At 35.7% G+C, this 16,671-nt stretch overlaps 1 long non-coding RNA gene and 1 pseudogene across 2 annotated transcripts in view; both read left to right on the top strand.

Annotated features, from left to right (window-relative positions):
* LOC145793687 (uncharacterized) overlaps nt 1-16,671 on the top strand; it is an 84,154-nt pseudogene that overhangs the window by 44,413 nt on the left and 23,070 nt on the right. The gene's annotated exons all lie outside the window — the stretch shown is intronic.
* LOC145792423 (uncharacterized) lies at nt 10,567-15,168 on the top strand. The gene is made up of 3 exons (XR_014331828.1): nt 10,567-10,725; nt 14,412-14,564; nt 14,648-15,168. It is a non-coding gene; the product is annotated as an uncharacterized LOC145792423 (long non-coding RNA).

The following is a 16,671-nucleotide window of genomic DNA, read 5'->3' as shown; positions in this document are numbered from 1 at the left end:
AGACAAAATTAGCTAACTAATTAATTACAAAATGAAGTAACCGAATTAACTATTCTAATTACTCATCCTCGGGAAATGTGGAATGCTCATGCATGCACGGACATTCCACCCGAAAAAGCCACTGTTTCTGCTGCCAAATGTCTCTGTTGCACAATAGAACACTTGCACTGTTTTCCACTTCCAGACCAACTCCGTTCTGCTTCAAAAGTACACTGCTGAATTTTGGACAGGTGGCCGGCAGATGGCCTGCCATCCACTGATGGTGGCCTGTCGGCCATTGATGACTTGATTGTCTTGCTGCAACAGAGAGCAAACAGAGCAGGGACAGGGTATTCTCAAGGGTTTGGTTGCACAACTTACCTCTCATTATCATTTGAACAGCTCAAAGGAGTAGTAAGTTTGATTCACAAACCATCAATGGATGCAATATCATTGCATGATGGCTTAGGAATCAAAGTGTGCAAGTTCAATAAATGCAATACACATAAGACTCTCAAAACCACCTCTCTATCATGAATGATCAAGGGGAATAGTTGACAATGAATGTTGAACCGTTTTCATCACTAATGAGTATGAAACTTCTCAAGACTCAAGGATTCAATTAACGTCCGACTGAACCCAAACAAGTTATTATCTTACAACTTTTTTATTCACCAATTTTATTATTCCATTTTAATTACCTTTCAATTCTTTAATCAATTAAGTCCATAAGTGAATTTTAAGTCTTCTAATGGAAAGAGTGCTCAGACCAAGTGTTGCTTTGGGCATGAAAGAGACATCATACAGTTGGTAATGAACCTCCAAAGGGATTAAACCATTAAGCATGACACCTTAATCTCATGCTTAGACAAACAAATAGTTTGAAACCACTTTCAAAGCAAAGTAAAAGCCAAGAAAGGAGGGAGGTTGTAGAGGTGATTAAAGGTGAGAATAAGTAAGAAAAGCACTAAATACATGCAATCAACTCAAATAAGGTGGTGTCTAAGACCTAAAACACCAAACTTATGAGGACAATCACACTACAAGCATGCAAGTTTGATGTCATCAAGTTTGAAGCCATTATTAAACTAATCCATTAAATCAAAATTTTTTAAAACATTTCGTATATTAAATATATCAATTATACATTAAAAGCCTAATAACCATCCATTACCTGATAACAATTTAAAAATATTTGTTAACAACAAATATGTCACGCCCCGTATTTTATTACTTGGATAACATTACCAATATTTATTAATTAAGTTCATTTACAAATGACAATTCATGCTTGGATGAAAAGATGAATAATTAAATATACATGTTCCCTCTCGTTATAATACAAAGACATTTACATACAAATAAAAGAAATGCCCAGAGGCTTACAATAAAAGAGAGGACACTACTCTTTACAAAAAGATAGCATTCAGCCAAATAAACAAATGAAATAGTACAATCCATCACTACATTACACTTATGAATGGTAAAACCCATTGTTTGATTTTCAAATCCGAAAAACATTTCCTATACACATGTGCAGATAGGGGGTGAGCAACCACTAGCTCACTAATCAATCTCATATTATAACATTAGAAGATATGCGGGTACAAAAATACTCATATACATACGTGAAATCATATCATGTCAAACCATAGAATTTTATTACTTAATTTCCTAAATCCAATTTATTTAATTAACCACAACTAGTTAACTTAAATAAATAAACATGCTTCAATAGTAATAGGACATCCTTTTCCAATTCGTTCAATTATCCTATTGCCAATTGAATCAAATTATTAAACCATTCACAATGACATCTAACAAAGCATTAAATACATTTTTATATGTTCTTATGAGATGAATGCATATGCCATGTGTAGACACCCCATTTTTGACCGTCCTCAAGACTTGGACGTCACCGTTTGAACACTCGGTGATTATCCATGTTTGTGTTCGTTTGGAGTTCCCGGAAGTCTCGGCTCGCGCGCCTTGCTTCAGGATCCCCGAACTCGATCGTTTAGTGTCTGGTTTCACACCAAACACTTTTGTTTTGCCTTGGAAGGGCAGGGTAGGGCTTGTAGACCATCCCCACCCACCACCGGCAGTGGCTAGAGGCCACCGGCTGGTGTTTGCTGCCACCGGCAATGTACATTGTCGGCCGGCACTGTTTGTTGCCGGTCAGCACTATTTAGTGCCGGCCGGCACTCCTTTTGTCCAAGATGGCATTTTTGGCCGGCCGATTGCTGTTCATCTGCTTTTGCAGATATTTTTAGACAGCTGTCTTACTTTTGCTCCCCTCCATACACGTGTATGGAGGGATCTCCCTCTTGTAAAGCTTGTCTTGTAAGCTTTACAAGACAATATAGAGAGAGGCTCTCCCTGGGAACAAAAGGAGAGACTTGCTTAGAAACTTAGGATATTTTAGAGAGGATATACAGCCATTGTTAGGGTTTGAGTTCTAGGGTTAGGGTTTGTTACACCTTATCTCTGTCTTTCTCTCTCTTTTGTGCTCTTGTGTGTGTTTTAGTCCTTACTATTGCACAAGAGCACCTAGTATTTCACCTTCCTCTTGGAGCTGAGGTTCTAAGGGACTGATTTTGAGGTTTTGGTGTTGGATTCAAGCCAAGGGAGGCCATTGGAGCACCATTGTTGAAGAAGGCTTCAAGGGTAAGAATTTCACCATTTTATTCCCCATTTTTGCATCTCATTTCTACCTGTTTTAAATTCGTTTTTATGCTTAGTGTATAACACAAAAAAATTCTGTTTTTAAGCCCTCTTTATTGTTTATTAAGAGTGTTTTGTTGTTTGAGGGTTGTTGACCACCCTTAGGCCTTGAAAGGCCTCTTTTTGAGCCATTTTGTGCTAGCTCCGGGATTTTGGTGTTGAGGTCTCTTCACCACTGAAATCTTGAGGGATTTCAGTGGTGAAGATGATGCTTTGAAGTCCCAAGAAGGAGAGGGCCACCCCCTCTCCTTGTTGTCCTTGAAAAGGGCATATTTTGGCCTCTTAAGGAAGCCTATGCTTGAGTGTGTGTTGAGCATGTTTGGGCTGTTTTTCATGTTTATATATCCATAATATAACATGATTTTAAGTTGGTTTTGGAACTCCATGCATGTTTAGCATAGTTGCCATATAATGCCTTGTTTATGCCTTAACATGTCCTAGGTTGTTAGCCTTTGTTGGAGCATGTTTTTGGCTTAGTCTTGTGAAGATTTTGTGCTTATCTTGCCATGTTTTAGGTCTGTCCATAGTCGTTTGGGTTGATCTTTGCATGCTTGACATAGCTCCTTTGTATTTGGGCTTGTTGGCCTTGAGTATGTGCATGTGTAGCATGATATCTTTGCATTGTTTTGGTGATTTGGGGTCACTTTATATGTTATTTCAGTCCCATTTCCATGCTTGTTTGATTGCCTTGCATGTCTCTTTAGTGCTTTGAAAGCATGTGTAGTAATGCTCCATGTTTTGGTGTTTATGCATGCCTTTGTTCTTGAGTCATTTAGATGCCATCTAAGTGGTCCTTTGGGCCTTATGTTGTGTGCTAAAACTCTGTTTTGGTCAATGAGTGCATGCCATGTTTGATCTTGCTAAGTGTAGTTCAATGCCCCATTGGTTTGCTTTGAACACTTGGACTATTTGTTGTATGTTTTGGCTTGATTTTGTTGCTTGGTTTGGCACCATCCTAACATGATTTCAATGCTTATGCTGCATGCTAATTAGTCCATGATTCCTCCTTTCAAGTGTGCTTGAATGTTGCTTATTTTGTGCCTAAGTGTTGGATCTTAACATGTGCATGTGTGCATGTGTTTTGGTCTCTATTTTTGGGCATTATGGCCACTGTTTTAGGCCTATTTAGAGCTGCCTAATTCATGTTTAAGACCATCTTGGCATCCATTTGCATGCCTCTATGTATGCTTTCATGATTGCATAAGTCCATTGCCATGCCATGTTGCATCCTTAGCTTGTATGCCTAGGTCGCATTACATCTTGCATGCATTCCTTGTCCCTTGACTTGGGTGATAGGGATTGGGAGTTGTGTTTGATTGGTTTGCATACATTTGAAATCAAAGTTGCATACTTGGTTCTTTGGGCCATCATGCATGAGAATGCGTGATTGGTGGTCCGAGAATCGAGGCACATGCCCCTTTGAGTCATTACAATGATAAAGGACATGGTTGGTGCATACATGCCTTGAATTGTGCTGCCATGCTTTGTTTTGGCCTCTGTTGCTGTGAGTTGCAGGTTCTGCAGGCTTTCTTTGCCGACCGGCAGTGTAAGGTGCCGGCCGACAATCTTTCCTCTGCCGATAGACTCCATTTTGTGCTGATGGCCACACACAAGTGCCGGTGGTAATTCCACTCAGCCGGTGGCACTCCCCAGTGTCCAGGGATGCAGCCCTGAGGTTTTGACAGCCTCCAGAGGAGTAGAGGAAAGAAAACAGAGGCAGCCCATGCATGGTGGCGCGCTTCCCGAGGCGTTTTCCTGTTTTAATTAATTTATTTAATTCATTAAATTAGTTAATTTGTAATATTAATTAGCTTGTGTAGTTAATTAATTTGTAATATTTATTCGGTCCCTCCGAGCGAGGGCAAATCTGTAATAAGTGTGTGTGGGTGGTGTGTATGTCTTCCAACCTCACTTCTTTCTTCCCTTTTACTTACCTGCTTTGATGGTTAGTATTAGGGCACGTTTAATTTAGCATACCTTATGCTATGCATGTGTGCATGTATTTGTATTACATGCATTAGGCTCGGTACATCACGCTAACTGCATTTGTACTTCAAATTCTAAATTGAATATGTGATAGTTGTGCATTCTCACATGCCATGTTTAGGATAGCCGAGCCTGTTCTAGCAACATTTTGTATGCGATGCATTAGGCACTTAACATGGACTTGGATCATGCATGTTTGCTAACAAGTTCTTTGTTTTGGCACGGAGTACTATGTGAGTATTTTCCAGTTTTAGCATATCGCATGCGTGTGAATGCTACCATAACAGCATGTTTACCATGTGGCTAGATGCTTATGTGTTAAACTGTTTGAATGCCTGTGGGTGAAGGTTGGATTGTTTGAGTTGGAAAAACTCATTGAAATCCGCATTTTAGCCTACTTGCGAGTAGCAAATTCCAAAGCATTTTCAAACCAAACGGATATGCGATGTTTCTTTCCAAATTAGGCAATCTAGTCTATACTTGTTTGCTGCGCGCATAATATAGTGATTCTAGGATAATAATTGGAATAAGAACACACAACGTTTTCAAAATTGGATATCACGTTTAGTAGAGGCCGGTCTTCGGACCGGGCGAAAGGGGGTGCTCATAGCTGACCTTCCCCGATCGTACCCAAGCTCCCGAGCCGAGACAAACTCCGGTGATGACGGACATGTGGCCTTCAGCACCGAGTCAGGGTTTCCTAAATTTTCCCATTTTAAAAATATTTAGGTGGCGACTCTGTATCTGGCAAAGCAGTCCATGTTTGGCACTACTTTTTCAAAAATCTGTTTCTCAAAACGATTTGCCAGATTTGGACTCTTTGGTTCAGATTAAGAACCGCGACAAAAAAAAATCACGAGTCCGAACTGTAGCGAAGGGCCCCTCGCCGCGGGCGCGTCTACACCATGTCATGCTCAAAATATTTTTCTCATCTTTTGAAAATCTCGTGCACAATGCCAATTTGAAAACACATTAATCCAACAATTTCAATAAAATTTCAAGGTGGTAAATACAACTCAGGTAATCCTTAGGCTGGTGTCTGCAAGTAGGCATATTGAGCACTACCAAATCTCCACTTTACCAGTCTCTTACCGGAAGGGCAGTGGTACCTCCTCTGCGTGTGTTTTCGGTCTTTCACCCTGCACACTGAGGCCAACTTAACCAATATCAAACTATACCTCCTATCCGGACTTACCAACGTATTTACCTAAAACAAATCAAAATGATCTCGTTTCACAAAAACAATTCCTTTCTCAAAACAATGGTTTTCAATTTCAATTCGAAACCCATGATAACAATAGAATGACAATGCAATATGTAACAATGCATTAGAATAGTTCCAATTTCAAATCCACCACACAATGCTCCATTGTGATGAAATTCCATATCTCTATCAATGTAATACCATGATACAATTTCAAGAGATAATCCAACAATATCCACATTCATATAGTTTCCACTAGTTAATCAACATTTCCAATTTAGTCATTTCAAGACAATTCTATAACATACTATATATCAAACTTCCAAAGTTCCAGCATTTCTCATCCTTCCAAGAAATCCCTCATTAAATGTAACATGATAAATTTCCACCGATAGTCAAAATAGTTACCTCTAATGTATTAATTAAAAGATAACAACATGGATGTACAATCCAACATATAACCATAACTTGGAATCTACTATGATTCCCAACATTTAGAAACAATTCAGATTCCACATTTTAAAGACAAATTTTCAAGACTTATATAACTTTCCATTAAACTCAACATTTTAAAGGAGTAACTAATATTCGATAATCCAAAAGTTTCATAAATGTTTTCTGAATCAAATCCTCAATTTTGAAACTGAACCAAATCCTTTCTCAATAATCCGACAACTCCCAAAACATTACCATTTAGGATTTTCCACAAATTGGGACTTTCTCACTTTCAAATAACCACATGTAATTTTATACACAAAAATGCATTAAATAGCAAGGTTGTGAGTAATCAACTCCCAATTTAACCAAACCCTCAATTTACAATTCAAATGCCTCATATAAAAATTTGATGTTCAAAAACAACATATTAGCATACTCCAACTATTAAAACTAATAATCAGTTTCTCAATTATCTTGACTCACACAGAACTTTCAATCAATTTTGTTCCACCACAATCAAGATAACCAATATGATTTTTACCAAATCCCATACTTACTAAATATTACCATTTTCATCCTACTATATCAAAAGTTATGGTATAATCTCAATAACACACTTTTAACCATAACAGATATAACCTTTTAACCAAAACTAATTTAATCCACTAAATTAGTAAGTTTATTATATTCAAAAAATTTCAAATTTACAATACCAAACGTAACTTCACATGCCTCATCTCTCACACATAACCATATTTCAGGCCAAGATACTTAACAAGTTAATTTTCTTCCCAAATCCTCTACTAATAACAATTTCTCAACTTTTTCTAAAATTACCTAATCAACATGATATTTACATCAAAAATTATGAAATATGCCCAAGAGTAACATTTTCAAAGTTGTGAGTTCAAAAGTCCACATTTCACATTTTTCATTTTCACAAAAATAAACACAACTTAATCATCAACATATCACTTTTCATAAAATATCATGAATATAACACCTTTTAGAGTTTTTAATCCCAAAACAACTCTAAAATCCCAACTTAATTTACACAATATTCCTCAATATCAATTTATTTTTCTCAAAAAAATAAATTCCAAAAGTCAAGGATGAGATAAATATTTCAACATTATATTCTCAAAATAAATTATTTAACCATAATATGAGGTAGATACAACCTATACAACTATAAATTTTATTTTTGGATTTTTAACAAAATTATCAACACAAGATGATTTTCCTAAATCAAGTTCAAAATATCAATGCCCTTAACACTTCAATATAATTTTTCTTCCAAAAATTATCAAACAAAAATCTAAAATATATATATATATGCAATAGTTCTTAAAAAGACATACTTTCTCAAAATAACCCTAACATAGCTTTAATGTAATAATATGAAGAAAGTCCCTACCTCAAATATGAAGAAAAGAAAATCCAAAAATGCAAACATCGCCCCATCATAAATCCGAGACTATCATTGCGAAGATCACGACGAGTTGTTTGACTTTCATTTACAACACTTTTGTAAAATCTCACTCTAAAGACTCTCATTTCAAGCTTAAAGATTGAGCAACAATGGTGAACATGGAGAGAGAGAGAGAGAGAGAGAGAGAGAGAGAGAGAGAGAGACACGTTGATATATAGAGAGAGAGAGTTGAGCTCTCTGTTCAGTCAAAGAAAAGCAAAAAGAAGGAGAAAGGAAAGGGAGGGGCGTGGGGGACAACCCCACATGGGTTGTCTTCCCAAGAATGGTTTTTTGTTTCAAAAAAATAATTTAATTTTTGTAATAATACCTCAAAATTTTATAATATAAATTATAAAATGATATAATTTTTCTCACCACAAAATATAATATTTTTGCATACCACAAAATATAATATTTTGCTCATTACGAAATATACACATTTTCATTCTTTACAAAGTATATAATTTTTCACCATATGGTACACACCATAAAATCAACTATCAAATATTTATTATAATTCCTATATAATAAATACTAACAACTTCCATGGTAGTTACTACCAATCATATAATTAAAAAGGGCCAAACAGTTAAACATAAGTCATTAAACAAACTCAATTTAAATTAAATCTAAGTCATGGGTCCCATCCATAAGCCAAACATGGTCCCAATTATATACCAAAATAGACCCAACAATTTATCTCAAATCATGGTCCAACACCCAAAACTCAAATCTCAAATTCTGCTATAAATTAAACTGAACACCAATTAGTCTGCAAATTCTCATAAAATAAATACTCACCATTAAATTCTGAATTTTTTTTTATCCAACATACTAGACTCTTACAAGAACAACATAATAAAAAATTTCATAATTTCTGAGATCGAAAATTATATATATTCTTTTTAAAAAATTTATTACAAAAATTAAACTATTTTCGCACATAACTTTACACAACACTCCAATCCAAATATTACTCAATTAATTTATGCATTGACTATTTAAAAAAATATTTTGGGTTATCACAAAATATAACCATCTATTATATGATAACCATTCAAACATATGAACAAAAACAACCGCCCATTACATGATAATCATCCAAACATATACTAAAAATTAATTTGGTAAAAAAAATAAAAAATAAAAAATGTAAAAGATTTATTATTTTTATATAATTTTATCTTTGGTAAGTAGAAATAATTTTTTGACATTTATTTTTGCCAAGCTAATTTATATTTTATCAAATTGACGACTTTGCCTCTTGAAATGGAGCAACAATGTCTTTAATTGTCCTTATTTGGAACGAGATGCAAAATTCAGAGTCAAATGTATCATAATTGAAAAGTCAGAGATCAAAATGACACAAGTCTCAAATTACAAAGACCATTAATGTAATTCACCCAAAAATATATTTATATATATTGTGGACTTCTCTCATTAGAGAGATGTTAACCTAAATATTTCTAAATTAAAATGTGTCTAGTTTTTATTCTTATTTTTCAGTATTTTCATGATGGGTTACATGAAATTTGTTTATTTCATTATTCTTTATTCTTTTGGTTTTACTTTTTGGGACAAAATTCAACAATACCGAAGCAGTACCAAATTGGATTAAAGGATTTGGGGGAAAATGCATTGCAATGACACTCGCTAACCATTTCTTTATGTTGATTGAATATTTCAGTGAAAGAGATTAAACTACGGTAAGCACTGATTTTGGTGACCTAATTTTAATTGATTTATATAAATATATGAACTTCATATTTGTTATATGAATTCGATTACTTACTTTTTTGTTTTTTTTTGAACAACAATTACTTACGTTGCGTTTGGTAGAGTTTTAGAATTATGATTTGAGAATAGAATTGTATTTTGAGTTTGTGACTTTTGCAATTATGATTTGAAAAGAGAAAATTTGTTTGGTTATGAGTTTTGAAAAGATTTTTAAATTGAGTTTTGAATTTTTGATGTAACATATGAAATGAGAAATTTGTTTGGTTATGAATTTTGAAAAGAGTTTTCAGAACTTAATTCAAAAAGTTATAACTCATAACTAAACACACAACTCAAAACTCTATTGAAAATTCTATTCAAAACTCATAACCAAACTCTTTTTAAAATTCAATTCAAAAAAAATAATTACTGAAAAAAATAAATTTTTTTATTTAAAAAATTAAAAAAATTCTGAAAATATTTTTTAATTTAAAATATCAACAGGTGCCAATTCTCAAAAAAAAAAAAAAAATCCGATCAATTGGCCGAACGACCGGCCAAATGTCCAGGGGACGACCGGATAGACCCAAAAAATTTTGAAAACTGATTGGGAGGAGCTTTACCAAACGTGTTGTGAAAGGTGTTTTGAAATGTGAGGTTAGAATCAGTTTTTGAAAACTCCATCCAAATAAAGGGTTCACGTATAAGGGTGGAACTAGGATTCCAAAGTTACACCAAACACAACCTTAGTTTGGTACCGTGACTAATCCACATTATATTCAAAATTCTAACTAGTTGCTGTTGATGTTGAGTTATATAAACAAACTCATGGTTAGGCCAAAGCCAAATGCTTAGCTTCCATTTGGGAAGACAGGTTTGGGCTAAATTAGCCACTACCGTCCAAAAAAGGCTAATTTAGTCACTACTAGAGAAAAGGCCTTCACATGGTTACACACAACCTGGCCAGGGTGATTTTACCAAACTACCCCCCTCCCACTATGCTTCACACCAGCACCGCCTCACCACACACACACACAACATTGAAATTTTGTAGGGCATACACAGGCACGCTGAAGCGAAGAAGGAGATTCGCTGACGCTGAATGGCGAAGACATCTCGCCAAGCTTGCCAAAGCCGAACGCCACCGGACTGCACATTTGTGGCGTTGAAGAAGATCTCACCATCTGCAAAACCCATCGATCGTCAAGTACTGAACAGTTTCTGTTTTGTTTTGGTTTTTTTTTTTGTTTGTAAATCCGTCTCCTTCAACTCGATCTGGTTAATTCATCCGTCAAACCCATTCTTGTGGGTGATTACAAATTTTCCTCTTTGGTATGTCTATTTTTTGTTTGGCATCTGGGAAACCCATTGCTCTATCATTGAAATTATGCCCAAAACCTCCCTGTTGTTTTTTTCTTTCTAACTACAAATTCTAGTAATCAATGGAGGCTATGCTTCTGATAATTTTTTTTGATGTGAAACTTAGGTTCATGTTTTTTTTATTTTTTTTTTCGTGAAACTGAAGATCTGATAATAAATTTTTTTCGAATTCAGTTTTTTTGCACAACTGAGGTTTTGTAAATTCTTGTTTGTTTTTTTGTTGGGTTTTTCGATTTTTTTTTTGTTAAACTAAGGCTATTGTAACGCCCTCAAAAACAAACCCATTAAATTTATATAACATCAACATGCAATGTTAAAAAGGAAACAATTCATTATAACATTCATCATAGTCTTACTAAGTAAAAGTATTACAGGTAACATCAAATTAAATGCCCTACAGGCTTACATCTTCCCAAGCCAACACCTGGACACACATGTATGAGTTCTAACTCAAATACAAATAAAGCCCTAGGCTTAAGTGTTTACATGTACTAACAAATAAAAACAAATAACTAAAAATAATCTTCAGAATCCAAGTCCTTCCAAGCTAAGTCCTTGGAGGTAGCTTATCACCTGAACCTGAAAATGATGTTCCCATAAAGGGTGAGCCACAGCCCAGTAGAAATATACTAAACCAAATATAAGCATTGAATAAAGCAATAGCATTCAATAGATGGTTAACCAAGATAATCAATTACATCATTATATAATCTCGTGACACGTTTTACTTTCCAACATTATCAATATGGCTCAGAACCCAGCCACACTTACAACAATGAACTATATAAATCATATTCACATTCTTCCAATGTCCACAAACAAATGAGACTCAGGCTCAAATCAAAACACTTCATACTTCCCGTTTGATACACATTTTAGTGCTGTATCAAATAAAACACTTCAATATAAATAAGCACACATAAAAGTGATGCTAATGGAGTCCATCCCCTATCTCCTCCCAAACAAAATCCGGTTTAGAGGTCCATCCCCTATCTTCCCCTAAACCGTGGAGTACATCCCCTATCTCCTCCCACACAAAACAATGTATGCAAACACATAACATTTACAACACACAACCAATACACATAATGTCTGTATTAATTCAACAGTCAAAGTTGATGACTTAAACAATGATTAGTTTCAGTTATCCCTAATCCACATGCAATGTCTACAACAATCATGACTATCCTCCACCGATAGCCCAAAACAATTATTTCTATACTTGGAAATAAATATATCAACAATTCAATAGGCGAGTAATCTAAATTATCCAATTACACCATTTAATCAGTGAATTCCTCAATTCCATGAATTTAACCAATTTCCCCAATTCCCTTAAATTAATTATACAAATTAATTTAATTAATACAACTAGAGTTTTTCCCAAAATTATCAAAGTAACCCCCAACATATCAATATACCAAAACTTAGAACAAAACTTATAAAATGGAGTAGGAAATCCCTACCTCGAAGAAAATAACCCGAATGGAGAAGACAGAGATGAATAACCAAATTCCAATGTGCTCCAAATCACCAAATGTTCAGATTAGATGGAAGCCCTCGACTCACTCTATCTTTTTAATAAAGGATCTAAGGTAGAAACTCACTCTAAGTAGATCAAACCTAAGAGAGAAGGTGAGTAGAGAGAGAGAAAAGTCGGTTCTAAGGTTTTACAGATCAAAAGGGAGATGAAAAATGATCCAGAAAGTCGGATCTCGGATTTATATAACAGTCGGCCCGCTCGAGTGTGGAAAACCCCGCTCGAGCGCCACTCACAGACTCCCGCTCGAGCGGAGAATGCACACTCCCAGAAGTTTTACAAAACCAGGTCTCCGCTCGAGCTTCCAACTCCCCGCTTGAGCGGCAATCACACAACCCCGCTCGAGCGGCCAATCCCACGCTCGAGCGTCCAACACTGCACAGGAAATACTGGATGGGTGCAATTCCCGCTCGAGCGCCAAAACCCCCGCTCGAGCGGACAGGTCAAAATCTGGGCAACTAGTATTGGCTTCTAAACTCAACCAACCTATAACAAACCTGCCCAACACATCCCATAACTCAAATACAAAGAGACTAAAGGGTAACAACAACCAATATATAATGACAGAATCTACGGAACCTAAGTCCGGATACAATAATCTAAAGGGAAAAGACCGGGGTCGCTATAGTTATGATAACACATGTCCAAATTTTTTGAGATTGGGCAACTGAGGTTCATGTTTTTTGTTTTGTTTTTTTTTTTTTTTTGCGGTGAAATCTTGAATTCCTGTTTTCTATTTTCCTATGCTGATGAAATGATGACAACAGAGTTCATTGGCCCTTTGAACATGAAGGAACAAGAAAAAAGAACAACACTGATGAATGTATTTTTCCTGTTACAATTAACCCTTTCAACCCACTGGAACAACACTGAATTTAAATAAAATTATTTTTTTCCCAAAATATATTTTTTGGCCAAAATTATTTTGTTTCCTCAATTGTAAGGAACAACATGAACTAATTTTATGTTTGCCAACATGAATTCATATGATTTCGTTTAAGTTCATTCTCTACTCCATGGAAATGTTGGGTTAGGTTCTCCATTGTCTCTTTAATTTTGTGAAATTTGTAGTTTTTCTGTTGACTACTGTCATGGTTTGGATTAGGGTAATTCTCTTGCAAATTTTGGGTTACGGTTTTTATTACATATTGCTCTTGGAACGTTTGGATTACGTTTTTCTGACTTTGCTCCATAGCAATGTTGGCTTAGCTTTTCGATTGTGAAATTTGTATTTATGTAAACTGTCATGGTTTTGACACGGGTTTGACCTTATGTGACATTTCTATTTTGTGAATTAAAATGTTTTTTACAAGCTCTCAATTAACAAGACAAAATCAATTCATGTTGACGGTTTTTGTAAATCTCAATTGTAAAGGAAGAGGAATAATACACCTTCGATTTAACACATGGAATTTAATAGAGACTTAGAGAATTGAACACATGGATTTAATACATGGAATTTAGTTGCAAATATGTTATTTGCAAATTAGAGAATTTCACAATGTCAATTCAGGTTGAGAGTGTTTGTAAATCTCAATTCATGTTATTTGTAAAATAGAGAATGTCATATGTTTTTTTGTAAAATAGAGAATTTAACCAAGTCAATTCATGTTATCTTGGTTAATTGAGAATTGCTAACACATGGATTTTAGTTTCTAAAATAGAGGAAATAATTCATGTTGAGGGCTTTTGTAAATCTGAATTTGTATCTTTATTTCAAAGGATAGAACAAATTAATATGAATTGTACATTACTTCATAATTGGAAATGGAGACACGTGATCATTTATTTTATTTTAGTTTTATAGCAAAATGCTGAAATTTCACATTCGGAGATATTTCTAATTGACAACTTACATTTTGCCAATTGTAAAAGGCCATTTTTAAATAACAATTTGGGGACATTCCTAAATTTTCAACAATCTGATAATTTCCTGAACTGTGACTAATATGCCACCTACATGTTACCATTAGTGTTTCACCCGGTCAGCAAACATAGCATGGCTTCGTTTACCTCTATTGCAACTTCCAGTACATGATGTGTGCTTGTGGCTATGGCCACTATATTGTTAAGATATCCAGGTTGACCAAAAATCCAGGGCGTCCATACTTTGCATGTCCCCTGTGGTAAGTGCCCAATTCATTAACGGTCATACCTGCATGTCATGCCAAACCAATTGACTAATACATGCGTCATTTTCACTTGTCAGCCCTGTGTCAGTTGGATTGGTTAGTGCGAAGGACTAAGGAGGCAGAGCACGGATTTTACCTCATCCAGTAACGACATTGTCATGCATTTGCGGGATGATGTCATACACATTCAACAGTCATTGCGTCTCCTTAAAACAATTGTTTCTGTGCTATGCATTGTGGTTGTCATTTTGTTATTGCGTATGTAAGGAAACTTAGAATGTTCTTAGGAAACGTGAGAGCAACGACTAACGTTGTCTTGCTTTAACTGACTAGTTTGGGGGACACATTAATGACTACTTGTATTTACTATTTGTATTCCACTGTTAAAATTCGTACGTTTATGTCTACTTTTATGTGATTGTAATGCTATGTTAATTAATGTGCAATGGTTATATACTGTTCAATCTAGCATCCACTTTCTGTGTTTATTGTGCAATGGCCATAAATTGTTCATGTGGCGACCAATTTAAATTCTTCTGCTATGGTCTGATATGTATAGATATAATAACAATCAAGATGGTGATGGTGATAATTTTGTCCCGTAAATTAGTTGCCTTAGCTGCGTGCATGGTCCAAATGGTTTCCATACGTACTTCACCTTATACCCAAGAGAAAAACAAAGGCACATCTCTAGAGAAGTCAAGCAGTGTGGAAAAGACACAGAAGCAGTTAAACCACAAGGCCTCCTGGGACAGTGACTCCATCTAAATTTTCCTGCAGCTGATTGCCAATGAAATTACAAAAGGAAATCAGCCATTCCTAGTCCTAAGCCAAGCTGGGTACAAGTCGATGGCAAGGAAATTTGAGAAAAAAACTGAAAGAAAACATGGCCTCAAGCAGTTGAAGAATAAATACATGAGTTTGAAAAAAGAATGGAATGCTTGGAGGAAGTTGATGGATTCCAATCAAGGAGTGTCAGGGATTGGCTTTGACAACGAGACTGGTATGTTCCAAGCGTTTGATGAGTGATGGGACAAGATGGAATCGGTAAGTACAATGTAATTTCCGTATGTTTGTTTCGTTTCATATTTGCCGCTTACCAATTATTTTTTCTTGTATTTACTGTTAGTAAACAATTCACCTGTTGCATGTACTGAATGGTTTTTATTTTCAATGTCAAATTTTGTAGACAAACAAAGGCCTATGCGAAGTTCAAGAAAAAAACATTGGAACATTGCAACTTGATGGAGACGGTCGTTACAGGGGCATCAGCTACTGGTAAGCACCATTGGACCCCGGGAGAGAAAGTTGCTAAAGCTGCCAACGTCTCCTTCGATTCTGTGGACAGTCTCGGCACCCAGCCATTTGTTGATCTGATACTTACACGTGCAGAGGACGTCAATTTAGATTCTTTACTCGAACCTGTGCTAACTATTAATGACAAAAGGAAACGGATTCCGTCAACAAGTTGTGGCAAGTCGAAGAAGGCCACAAGTGGAGCGTCAGTTATTGCGGAAAACATGAACAATCTGACAAACGTGGTGCGTACCTAGAATCAACAAGTTACGGTCATGCACCTCACAGGTAACGAATCACTTTACACAATTTCGGAGTGCATGCACCGGTTAAGGAACACTCCTGCCCTTCTCAGTACACCGCTGTTCTATTTTGCCTCGACATTGACGGATAACGCAGATTACTGGGAGGTGATGATGTGCCAGCCTGATGACAACCACATTATCGGTTGGCTCACATAGAAACAACTGCAGTGTAGTATGGGGGCGCCATTTACAAATCTGTTTGGGGCCCGACGGATTTGATATAGCGGTGTCATGCTGAAGATACTATCCCATTATCTAGCTTTGAAAAAATTTTACTTATGTTTGTGTTGGACGTGTAATAAACAGGATGGTTGTGCGTGTTTTCTTCATTTCTTTTTTTTTTTTAAATATTTTCCCCAGTTTGGTAAAAAAAATATTTGTAGGTTTGTCTATGTTTTTCGACGATTACAGTTTCGTTTGTGTGTTTTTGTGCGGATAAAACACGATGGTTGTGTTTTTATTTGTTATGGGAATTACATCCGCAACAGCGGGATGCTGTG

Source organism: Camellia sinensis, chromosome 6 (genome assembly GCF_055761805.1).
Source record: "Camellia sinensis isolate YWXY chromosome 6, ASM5576180v1, whole genome shotgun sequence".
Lineage (NCBI taxonomy): Eukaryota > Viridiplantae > Streptophyta > Magnoliopsida > Ericales > Theaceae > Camellia > Camellia sinensis.
This window is presented reverse-complemented; position numbering and strand designations above follow the sequence as displayed.